This window comes from Palaemon carinicauda, chromosome 17 (genome assembly GCF_036898095.1).
Source record: "Palaemon carinicauda isolate YSFRI2023 chromosome 17, ASM3689809v2, whole genome shotgun sequence".
NCBI lineage: Eukaryota > Metazoa > Arthropoda > Malacostraca > Decapoda > Palaemonidae > Palaemon > Palaemon carinicauda.
In genome coordinates this window covers 60,682,077-60,694,576 of record NC_090741.1, presented here as the reverse complement: position 1 = coordinate 60,694,576, position 12,500 = coordinate 60,682,077, and the positions used below count along the sequence as shown (strand labels likewise).

The 12,500-nt window shown below is 37.1% G+C and overlaps 1 protein-coding gene and 1 pseudogene across 1 annotated transcript in view; both read left to right on the top strand.

Moving 5' to 3' along the window:
• The window catches only part of LOC137656101 (uncharacterized), a 505,345-nt pseudogene extending 494,546 nt beyond the window's left edge, over positions 1-10,799 (top strand).
• LOC137656812 (mitochondrial thiamine pyrophosphate carrier-like) overlaps positions 1-12,500 on the top strand; it is a 615,169-nt gene that overhangs the window by 557,883 nt on the left and 44,786 nt on the right.

Below are 12,500 nucleotides of genomic sequence, written 5' to 3'. Positions count from 1 at the left end.
TCTAAACTAACTCTGAGCCATAGCGCAGTACTTCTCTCGCTCTCTCTCTCTCTCTCCTCTCTCTCTCTCTCTCTCTCTCTCTCTCTCTCTCACACACAGTAGTGCCAGATATGGGGATTTATCCCTACATTTGGGAATCTATCTTTAGATTTGTGGATTTTGGATGACTGGTAACGATATTCTGTATATATTTCTATGAAGAAGAAACAGAGATGAGTAGACCTTTCATTGTAGCAATTAGTTTAATTACAAGTACATGGAGTATATCTAGTAATTTCTATATTAGAAGAAAATATATTTTCTGGATATGGGGATTATTGGGTGGTTTAGGAGATTTTTTTATCACGAGTTTTAGGGATTTTTAGACTAACCCATCTAGCAACACTGCTCTCTCTCTCTCTCTCTCTCCTCTCTCTCTCCTTCTCTCCTCTCTCTCTCTCTCTCTCTCTCTCTCTCTCTCTCTCTCTCTCTCTCTCTCTCTCTACGTAATTTTCTTTAGCACGTATCGAATGATTCCTTTATAAATGAAGTGGAAACGAACTGATCGAGGGAGAACCCCTTTATTGAAACCTCTCGAACTAACAACGCCTTCCTTTGAGCCCGATCGTGGGAAGCGAGACAGAACCCTTAAAAGATTTCGCCAAATTTGCAACAGTTCTTCTTCCTCCTTTTTGCGCTCTGGTGACGCCCAGACATGCATAACGTTCGCAAAAAAAAAAAAAAAAAAAAAAGCATCCCTGTAACATCACGAAACTATATTTTAGCCTAGCTGTCAGTGATACAAGCATATTTTAAACAGCTTAGAGCCATTTTTAAATGGAAACTGATAAACACATGGGATCGATATACCCAGATACAAACGATGTATGTTACTGTATAACAAGGAATGAGTAAACATTTATAATATTCATAAGGTATCAAGCAAAGTTAGTCTTATCAAAACTTTGACAGATAGATAGTAGTAGGTCTATTTATAGAGCATTTGAGAGATTCCATATATTCTGTAAATCTGTTCATAATGTGAAATCTATACACTACATTCTACAATGTATGAATTTTATACCGTTTTCAACTTTTATCTATGAAAATAGTTCTAATTTAAGAGAGGTATAAGAGAGATCCTCTATTTTCGCTCTGGTGTGACTATGACATGACTGACAATTCTAGTTATTTTTCAACATTATTATTTGATATTTTAAAGAGTCTGTATGTACAGTAAATGTCAGGGCTCTCAGTAGGACGAAATGTCTGTAACACAATTTAGGAAGTAGGCCATTTTTCAACTATTATATTCTAGTTCCCTGATTATGATGATTATTATTATTATCAATATTATATTATTATTATTGAGTTGTATGTATATCCTGCTTTTGAAATATCTTAGAATTGTACCTAATGAATTTGTAATACATAAAACTTCGATGAACATCATCCATTCAACTCCTGAATGTCTTTCATAAATATCTCCCATATGGAGGTATCACTTGAAGTGCACCTGACGCGGTGTACTGTAGGGCATTATTTAAAGGTCTCTGCAACGACACTTCGTCCCCTACTGCACTCGCTTTTTAGCCTTCGATTAACCTCTGTGGAGGATTCTTCTTTTCTTGTTTTCCAACATCATTTAAACACTAAAAGTAATAATTTTGTTGAATTTTGTTAACCCTCTGCATTAGTATAATAATCTATAATTCTCTTCGTTTGGATTCAGTTGTATAAATCATAAGAAAGTGTCATTACTGTGCAATAATGCTATAATATACTATGATATCACAATCATGAAAAAACTTGCAACAAATGTTTATATGATAAACAGACTATCATAAGCGTCTTTTTATTGTTCATTCATAAAAGGTCTATTTTTAATGTTACTGTTCTTAAAATATGTTATTTCCTTTCTCGCTGGGCTAATTTTCCGTTGGAGCCCTTGGGATTGTAGCATCCTGCGTTTCCAGCTAGGGTTGTAGTTTAGCTAATAATGATGATAATAATTATAATAAAAATAACCTAACTTGGAATGAAGCTTTGCAAACTGGCCTCCTTTTATGCCCAATCCTTCAACTTTTCCTACCCTTCCAGATACATCGTCTACGCCGACGACGATGGAAATATAGTCGAAAATACCAACAGGAATAGATACATAGAAAGACCACCTGTACCGTACGGGTACCACAACCACCATTACAAAAACAAACATCGTCTCGATATCGGGCCCCCCGACCCTGCTGGGACCCTCATCCACCTATGGCAATAATCTGGAGAAAGGCTATGATATCGTCAGCCATAAAGATGTGAGTTTATTGTAATACAGTATTGTTTTGATGAATTTTGACTTTTTAAGAATTTTTAAAATTATTAGAATTGGTGGAAAGTTGTTGCAAGCAATGAAGAGTTTCTAAATAGTCAGTAAAGCATGTGTTGGGATAGGAAATAAAGTGAGCGAGTGGTTTCCAGTGAGAGTGGGCTGAGACAGGGATGTGTGATGGTGCCATGGTTGTTCAATTTGTTTATTGATGGAGTTGTGAGAGAGGTAAATGCTCGAGAGCTTGGTCAAGGATGGAAACTGATAGACAAGAGTGATCATGAGTGGGAGGTAAATCTATTGTTTTCGGATGATACTGTACTGGTTGTGGACTCAAAGGAGAAGCAAGGTCGATTAGTTACAGAGTTTGGAAGGGTCTGTGAGAGAAGGATGTTTGAGTTAATATTGGTAAGAGTAAGGTTATAAGATGCACAAGAAGGGAGGATGGTGCTAGATTGAATGTCATGTTGAATGGAGAGTTACTTGAAGAAGTACTGTAGTTCAGTTTAAGTACTTGGGGTCTGTTGGTGCTACAAATGTTGAAGTGGAAACAGATGTATGTCAGAGAGTCAAAGAGCAATGTAAAATGTTGGGGGCAGTGAAGAGAGTGGTAAAGAATAGAGGGTTAGGAATGAATATAAAGAGAGTTCTGTATGAGAAAGTGATTGTACCAACTGTGATAAATGGATCGGAGTTGTGGGGAATGAAAGTGATGGAGAGACAGAAATTTAATGTGCTCAAGATGAAGTGTTTGATGAGTGTGGCTGGTGTATCTCGGTTAGATAGGGTTAGGATCGAAGTAGTGAGGGTGAGAACAGGTGTAAGAAATTATTTAGCAACTACAGTGGATATGAATGTGTTGAGGTGGTTTGGCCATGTAGAGAGAATGAAAAATAGCTCTCTGCTGAAAGTGATGAATGCAAGAGTTGATGGGAGAAGTACAAGGGGAAGGCCAAGGTTTGGGTGGATGGATGGAGTGAAGAAAGCTCTAGGTGATAGGAGGATAGATGTGAGAGAGGCAGAAGACTGCTAGAAATAGGAAGTGTACTGTATCAAAGTTTTGTATGGTCACAAGAATTTAATTTTTTTCTATATTTTAGAGTATATTTTACAGCAAAGTATAGAATTTTTCCCACTAACCCCAACATAAAGCAATGTGTTACAACTGTAGTATTTAAGTTCATAACATTTTTCCAAAGCCAATATTCTAGCAATAATTTTTTCTGACTGATCATGGAGACAAGTTAGCAAGACCACATGCGTTGAATCGGAGAAGGCATTTTGAATTTGATTATACAGTACACTAATCCATTTACCATTTACTGTAAACATTCCATCTTTCATGTACTGTATATCTTTGTTTGTATCGTAGAATATGGAGAGCATAAAAAATTCTGCACAATATCAATTTAAATCTTCTCTGTAGATCGACTATGTGGTTCCACCCTTCACGCCTGGTGGACGTGTCAACGTGGCCTTTCAGTTCTGGATCCCCGTTAGCATCGGAGGCTTCTTTGTGACCAGCCGTGACATCGAGAAAGCCATGCGATCCGAAAATCCAACTTCCTACATTGCCTCTCTGTTCTTGAAACATCTCACCACAAATGCAACGGCCAGTGCTTTGCTGGGTGACCTGACCAGCCCCATTTTAGAACGGAGCATCCAGACCGTCTTAGACTGGGCTGTCCCATACCTTGAACATTTTGCTGGAGATCACCCGAGCGATTTGGATCCTGTTCTTAAGGAACCTGAAAGCAGAACTTTATCGAGGCAGAAGCGACATGCAGAGGGAGATGGAGATGGGTGGGTCACCATCGGAAGAGGGACGCACAATTCAGACAGAGGAAATTCTGGGGTAGAGCAAAACCACCATGGCTTGAATGATTTCGCTTCTGCACATGTTCCTGTGAAACGTGTCTTATGGTCTGAGGGAGATATTATATCAGGCAACAGTATTAGCGTATATGATTCTGACAGACTAACAGGTGAGTGACAAATACTGAAATGAAAAATTAAAGATGAAATTTCCCTAACAATTACTCTCATAACCTAGTTTGTTAGTCGCTTTAATAATGACAGTCAGAAAAAAATACCAGGCATCTATTTTATTCAATTTAATTTTTATGTGATAGTTTAAATAACCTTGTAACAGAGTCATATTTGCCTTTTAATTTAATTTTTCATCTTCACCTGCATTACAATATGCTTCTCGTGCAACAGTTGTATTTTATCTGCATTGTGTTTTATGAAAACTTTCTTATTAATCTAATAACTATTTTCAGCTTATAAATAAAAGTGCATTTCAAATTAATTATGTAATAATAAAGTAACTTATCTACTAGGTTATGGCGCAAATGTAATGTTCAAGTGCTGATTTGACTTAAGCCTACACAAGACACTTAAAATTATTTTTCTTTTATGTTTATTATGAAAGATAAATACTGTACAGTATGTGATCATAAAGAAATTAAACACTTATCAAGCAAACTATGTTAAATTTGTTAAAGCTAGTTGGTAACATGATTATTGCTATTAGCTATGAAATTAAAATTTCAACCGTTATTTCTGACTTGAAATTAGTATTTTGATTTGATTTGTAAATAGCCAGCAGGTGTATGCCATTGGACTGATGCAAAACCATAAAATCATCGGAATTAAGACCTGTTTGAAAATTATTTTTATCTATTTTATGGACAGCCTAGAATCCACACATATGAGTTCATTTAATGGACAATATGCCAAGACCCCTCCAAGAGTATTAGAAATTTCAAATGCAATTTTTCGTAAGTTTTTTTTAGGGAGGGTGACCAAGTGTTAGTTAGGCTAGATAATAATAGTATGCTGTCCTTGCCTGCTATAGAGGCTATGCTGTCGATCAGAGGCTGTGAGATTCCAAATATTTTAGAGGATTGATGTTGGGTGTTGGATTTATGCCGTGAAATGATTTTGTCTTGGAAGTTCTTAAAGCTGGATCTTTTTTCATTGGTGAAAATATGGAGCCTTTGTAGGGTGACGGCTAGATCCCGTAGAAAACGGGAATATTCTGAACTGTGGCCGTCGTTCTAAAAACGATTTTGGCGGGAGAAGCTAACTTAAAAAACCCACCTAACCTATGCTAAAAGCCGTATCCTTACCCAGGGGGGTTGCGCCCCCCCCCCCCCCCCCCCCCCCCCCCCGGACCCCCCCTTACACAACAGTTTCCTTACCTACGAGTACGACGGAAGAAGCTAATTTAAAAAACCCACCTAACCTATGCTAAAAGCCGTGTCCTTACCCAGGGGGGCTGCGCCCCCCGGACCCCCCCTTACACAACATATTTAAGATCCGTAGACCATTTCCAAACGTTTTTATTCTATACAAGATAACAGTCGGAGCGATAATAAACAAATTAGGACGCTTGGCCGTAGCACTACAAACTACCCGAAAATATACACTATAATAACCTTGAATGACTGCACTATTGGATGTTTATTGATTGGTTTGGGCTTTGGCTTTCATGTGTAGTAATGGCAGATAGTTAACAGTTAGATAGGGGAACATCTTTAACATCAAAAGTTGTATATGAAGGCAGTATTTACCGAGTAATAAGATTAAAGATTATAAATGTTTATTATTCCTTATAAGAATTTTAACAATTAAGATTTAATTTCTTTTTCTTTGAAAGCCGCACATTAAGTCGTCTCTTCAACTGGAAAGATTATAATGGGGACTCAAGTTTTGCATGAGAAAATTATTGATTAGTAGTAATTCTCCTTATCTTATCATATTTTTTATTTCCTGTTTCAATTCCACTTTATCATTAGAACAATAAGAAAGATATTTATTCACTTGAAGTAGTTTAGAATAAGTCTTTATGTAGAATAAACTAGAAAACCATTTTCAATTTTCATGGTAACTTATTGTACATTTCCTCATACTTATATACATGGAATATTGTACATGTATGTTTTAAGAAAATTATAACAGAGTGGCAGTTCTTTAACTACGTCATAATCATATTCTTTTAAGGTCATCAGAGTACCCAGAAGTACAAACAATAACTTGCACGTTATAAATCTTTTCAGACCTAGACTTAGACGCTGACGATGCTAATACACGTCCACGCCCTTTCTCATCTCGACCATCCTTATCCCGGCCTACGTCTTCTGTGCGGCCTTTCTCTTCTGGACCTGTCTCGTCACCTACACGACCTACAGTGGCTTATAGGCCCTCCATTTCCAGCTTACCATCACCTTCAGATGTCAGGCCACCATTCCATCTGTCATCTTTTGACGATTTGCCATCCGGTACCACGAGTGATAACAAGGCATTGGATGTGTCGATGCGTCTCTCACGCCTTGATTACTTCTTTTCCAATCTTCACCTCGAGCATGAGGAATGCCGCCGCAGAGTGTTGTGTGAGGTAGCCAGAGAGCCGGAGACTTTTTCCCCCCTTTCAGAAGTAATAAATGGTGAAACAAAGTAAGTCCTCAAACCACTTTTCCTTTAAATTGTCTAAAAAATTTTCCATTGTTACATTCCTTGGAATCTTTAGTCACATTAAGGAAGCCTCCCTCTTTTGTCACAGGAGAAAGCATTATATCACATTGTCTTTCAGGATTCCAGGTGATATGCGTGAATTAAGCAGAGAACTTCTTAATACTGCCGAAGGTGCCCGACTCCTTTCTTACATAGAAGCTGTCAAATTAGGAGAAGACAAGTAAGTTGACACATTTTGTTTTTCTTATCACAGTTGAAAGTTTACAACATATTCTTTTATTTGTTACAGATGTGTATAACAGGACAGTTTAGGGTAAAGATTTATTTGTTGCAGATGACCCTTGCATATTGTCTTTCATTTAGTATCAATAATTCACTGCTATTATGCCCTGGTTTTCATTTGTGTAATACTCATATTTCATATGGAGTGGTCATTGATAGCTTTATACAAATAGGACCTAATGCCAAAATATTCCCATTCATAAATAAGCAGATAAAGAAGGAAATGGATAAGTAACCTAATTCATATTGTCAGCTATACTGTATTAGTGTATGTATGAGAAGTATAATGGAGAATTAGTTACGTTTCATAGTTCAGGTAACTATTAAGCCTTATGAGCTGTCCTTTGTATATTGATCTGGAAATAATTTTTGCTTAATTATGTATTATATACTTGACGGACTTATCCAAGTCTACTAAACATTCTGATGTTCATCTATATTTTTTCAAGAATTTTTTATGCCGGTATATTGATTTCTTTGGATTTTTGTTTAATTGAGTATAAAGAATAATTTAATGAAGGATGTTTTTTAACTTCCAAATAATTTCCTGAAGTTTTTTTTTAACTTCGTTTTGTACTAACTTCTTTACCTTATCATACAGGATACTGCCTTAGGTATACCTTCCGTTGAAGGTTCATCTTAACATCCCTCTGGCTGTGTGTATATAGTTTTTTGCCTTTTTTTCCTCTGGATAATCAATGTAAAAGCCTTTGGGTGAACCTGCAACTTAGTTAATATTCTAAACTTTATGATAATCATAATACTGTACAGTACTGTACTGGTACTTGATATAAGATGATGTCTTCTAGGAGAAGACTGGTAATTGCAGGGATAGAGTCATAGGTTGTTTTATTCCGTACTGCAACTGAGTACATACTGTGCAGGGGTGCTCTGCAAGGTGGACAGCTCTTGCCAAGAGAAGCCAGAGGAGTACTGGTGCGCATGCATTTGTAACGGACAATATTCACAAAATATATAGGATGGATGCAGTACAGTACTGTATATGTAAAGTAACCTATACTGTTCAGTAATCCACGTCTCACCTCCCCCTTTTGCATTCAAAGGTATCTTTTGAATGTATATACTAACAAGTAACAGTGTACAAAGCAAATAAGATAGTAAATTTATCAAGTATGAAGGTTCGACGCAAGTTGCGTAAGTAGCACATGTGGGATTTGTACACTATGTAGGCCTGTTTAATCTTGGGAAACCTGTGATGAGTTTTGGAAGGCATTGAAGACTTTTTCATGTCAGGCTAAGGACCACAAGGGGAGTAGAATTGAAAGCTTGGCCGGATATAGGAAGTGACAGCCTTAATGGCGATCTCAGCATGTCTGTTAGATTATGGGTAGTGTGGCAACAAAGTTAGGTGGTGTACACCTCAACACACTGTGAAGTCGGCAAATTCTTTCCTCATAAACTGGGGTCTTCCATCGGTATATTGGCCAAAGGGAACACTCACCTCTCTGAAGTAGCGGGAGAAGAGCCTTATTGTTAAGGAGGTAATAGTGTCGCCCTTGCAAAGGATGACTACTCGGCGACCAGAATGAAGGACTTTCTGGCTATCTGGAAGAAGTCTGCTAATACTGACTTTAAGGGCATCGATGGGTGGTTATCATTGTGAAGAGGCTCCTTATGTTAGATGGGATGCAAGACCTGGCTGGGTTTGCAGGCAGCATTGGTGTAGGCAATGGCAGAATCTATCCCAGGCCAGAAGACAGTTTGTTGAACCCAACATGTAGTCTCAATACCTCGTCGACTCGTGAGATTTGGTAAGTGTGTGGCAATGTAGAGCTGAAGGAACTAATATTCTTGTCACACAGGGTAGGACATTGCCATCAGTAGAGAGCGCTTCTCGCAGATTCCAATATGGAAGTGGAGAGGCGTGCGGGTCATGCTAGTTCGTATGAAACCCCGACATGATACAAACAATCACAAAGATGAATGTAGGTGGGTTTGGCGACATATCCTGCAGGATCCGATCAGCATTTATGGTTGAGCATCCTCTTCCTGGGAAGCTATTACAACCTTGATGATGGACCTGACATGCGCTAGTACCTCCACGCAGCCTGTCCTATTTTCAAACATTAGGTAGCTGACTGATGCACAAGAGAGTGCATAAGGGATGCAGAAAGATTTTCCGGCACACCAAACAGCAGTAAATTGGTATTGCGATATTTGCTCCATTTGCTGAAGCTGTGGAATTTTGACCTTGTCCAGAGTCTAACTGTTGATGGTTAGTTTGGAGTGTGAAGGGTGGCAATCCTTGGAGGTACAGCCGGAACTCTGTGAGTGACCAAGATACCGTAAGCATCTCCAGCTTAGTTGTCACATACCTTGTCTCAGTGTTTATGAGACTGAGGGATCCACACTGGACTATTCGGAGATGTCCGAAACCATGATCTTGTAGGATTGTGAAGCCTGTCCCAATGTGATGAGATATATCAGTCTGGAAAATGGTCGAAAAGGCTGGGTCAAAGACGCAAGAATAGGCAGGCTTGAGAGTGCTTACTTCATGTGCTTGAAAGCTTCTTCATGGTCCGATGTCCAAATGAAAGAGTACTTGGGGTTCATAAGTGGGCGAAGGGGCTGTACGGTCAGGGTGATGTGTGGTGTAAACTCTGCCAATTGGTTTACTAACCCCATGAAGGAACATAGGTCCATCAGGTTAGTGTGGGAAGGTCTTGCAGGCCATCACTCGTCCTGGATTGCCAGCGATTTCTTCAGAAATGGTGAGGCAGCAGAAATTCCCTCTGGTCTCGTCCACTGTGAACTAGTCTCTGTTGAGAGTGATACATTATTGCAGCAGCTAGGTATACATGGATGCTCTGCGAAGCAAACAGCTCATGCCCAGAGCCAGATGAGTACTGGTGCGTACGTACAGTATGCAGACAGCGCAACTTATTTGCATGTGCTTGTAAGAGACAATACTGTATTCACAAAATTTTATAGGATGCATATACAGTATGTAAATTAATTTTTACAGTAATCAATAATACTAGTTATAACGTTCAAACAGATAAAGTTGTATTTACTGTTATCTACAGTACTGTATATCTTTCTCAGTGAAGCTATGAAGTGTTAATGATTAACTTAATCTGTGTTGCAATTCTTTTAAACTGCTAAACTTCAGGCATTGCTTGATGTTGGTCACAATATTTGGCCATATTTACTGGTTGTAGAGTTACTTTCACAGAAATCATTGCAGATGCTAGACTTCATTGTCTTGAAAAATACCCTGTACAATCATTTTAGAAATATTTATTTGCATTTTTCTTTCAAAAGTGAAGAAGTCGGAAATATTGTACTTCAATAAAGAATTACCAGTCAATAAATCATGAGCTAGTCACTTCACACCCCTCAAAATACTCTTGCTGTGAGACTACGTACAGTATGTTTTGTTTAATACCTGTGCTTTAATAAATAATGTGGTTATTCTTTTCTCGTTTCATGGCTCTTCAGCTTTTAAATGCTTATTTTTTAATAATAAAATCTTTAAAAGCTTTTGGGGAATACAGTACACCCAACTTCTCTGGGTACTTCAAACTTTAATTCTAATTGTATCTTCTCAGATCTCGACAGTGTGATGTTCATAGATATAGATGCAGGACAAGAGCAAGTGATATAATCAATACCGATGTTTTACCAATATGGCGAGAGGTAGTACGATGGCTAACCGTTAAGGTTCTCACACAGGATGCGAATAGTATTTAACATTTTCCGTAAAGGTAAAGTATAATATTACCTGTCAGTGTAAAGTATAATATTACCTGTCAGTGTGAGTACTTTCTTCATTTCACTTTTAGATTTTGAGGTAATAACAATTATATATCTCAGAAAATATAAATGAAAACTTACCAAAAGACTGATACCTGGCAAAGTGAGGAAGTGCTTAACCTGCATGAGGTATGAACTAATTGTTTTAACCTCCTTTTAAAACATTTCATCATTTATCCTTTGGTCACTTGAGTGCAAGCTAAAGAGATTTAGCTTGCATTTTGAAAATGAATTGGTTACACATCCTAACAAACCCTCATTCCATGCCTTCAAAAAAAGTACAAATTTTAATAACCTGAAGCTTTTTCACAAACGTATGAAACATGAAAGATTTTATCATTATTCAGTGTTGGTGTTTGTTTGAAATTTTGGCCATGATGATTCACAAATCAATAGCTATTGTACTAAATTGGCCCCAATTTAAAGAATCTTTTATTACTTGAGTGATTTCAGAGGTTGTATCATATAGGTCAATAACAGCCATGTTATTAAATAATTAACGTAAATTAATGCCCTGATGCCGTGTTCTCAAGTAGCTGGGGAAAGTGCTGATACTTGGCATGAAGCTTTTGTCTTCATAGAATTAATCCTATTCATGCATTAATTATATAGATATTTCATTCACAATACCAGAACAGTTTTAGAAAGCTAAATTATATGGACTGTCTAATCTACACAAAAGCTTTTTTTCCAACTAGATAAAGTTTAATATATACCTAGCCTCAAAAGCAAGTTATGGTGACCTACCTCTGATATCTAAAAAGTACTTCATGATAAAGTAATTTCTTATCTTTGGAGATCCAAAGCATGTTGCTGTTTATAAGTGAGAAGTACTTTTTATTTTCTTTCGTAGCACAAGTTGGAAAAGTTATAATGTTAGGTTAGAAACCAACACTGAAGCTGTGTTGTTCACCAAGTAAATGGGAATTTGGATAAACAGGAGGAAAATCAAAGTACCTAAATTGCAACCATCCACTCAAAATAAATCATCCAGGCAATTTTACAGACTAGGTTAATTTTACTGTTTCACAAATATTCCAGTAAATAATGTGATATATTGGTTTAACACAAGGTTTCAGTGAAATAGACTTCATAAACTTGATGAATATATTTATGAGGTAGGAGTTGACAGACTGTCATATCCAAGTTTGTCTTGCATAATTTAGCTGTACTTACTGTAATCTTGCCAAAATAGTCCTTGAAGGATATAAGCCAAATGGTTAAACAAACTGTTCCTAAAGATCGACTACTAATTATGAATTTGACAATTACTGGTAGCTAAAACATTTTCAAAGTTGACCATAAAAATTTAGGAATTGATACAGTCCATTAGCAGTGTGAAGACATATTCATCAGGCTGTTGTGTAAACCTAGAAACAATTTTCATGTTCCAGTACCATATTTTAGAAGGTGGGTTGCCACTTGGAAATTTAGTGGTATTTATTGTATAAAAATGTAGATTAAATGTATTTTTGTTATGTGTAGTGGTGAAACTGTTTATCCTTATCTTATCTGTCCTTTGTTATATTGTTTACATTATCAACAGATTTTCAAGCTTTCAGTTCCTTAGTTTGTTGTACAAACCCATCATTCATAATTACCTTATTTATGAGTCCTCATTGAATCCTAGACCCTTTATTCATGAATACAAATTTTGGTT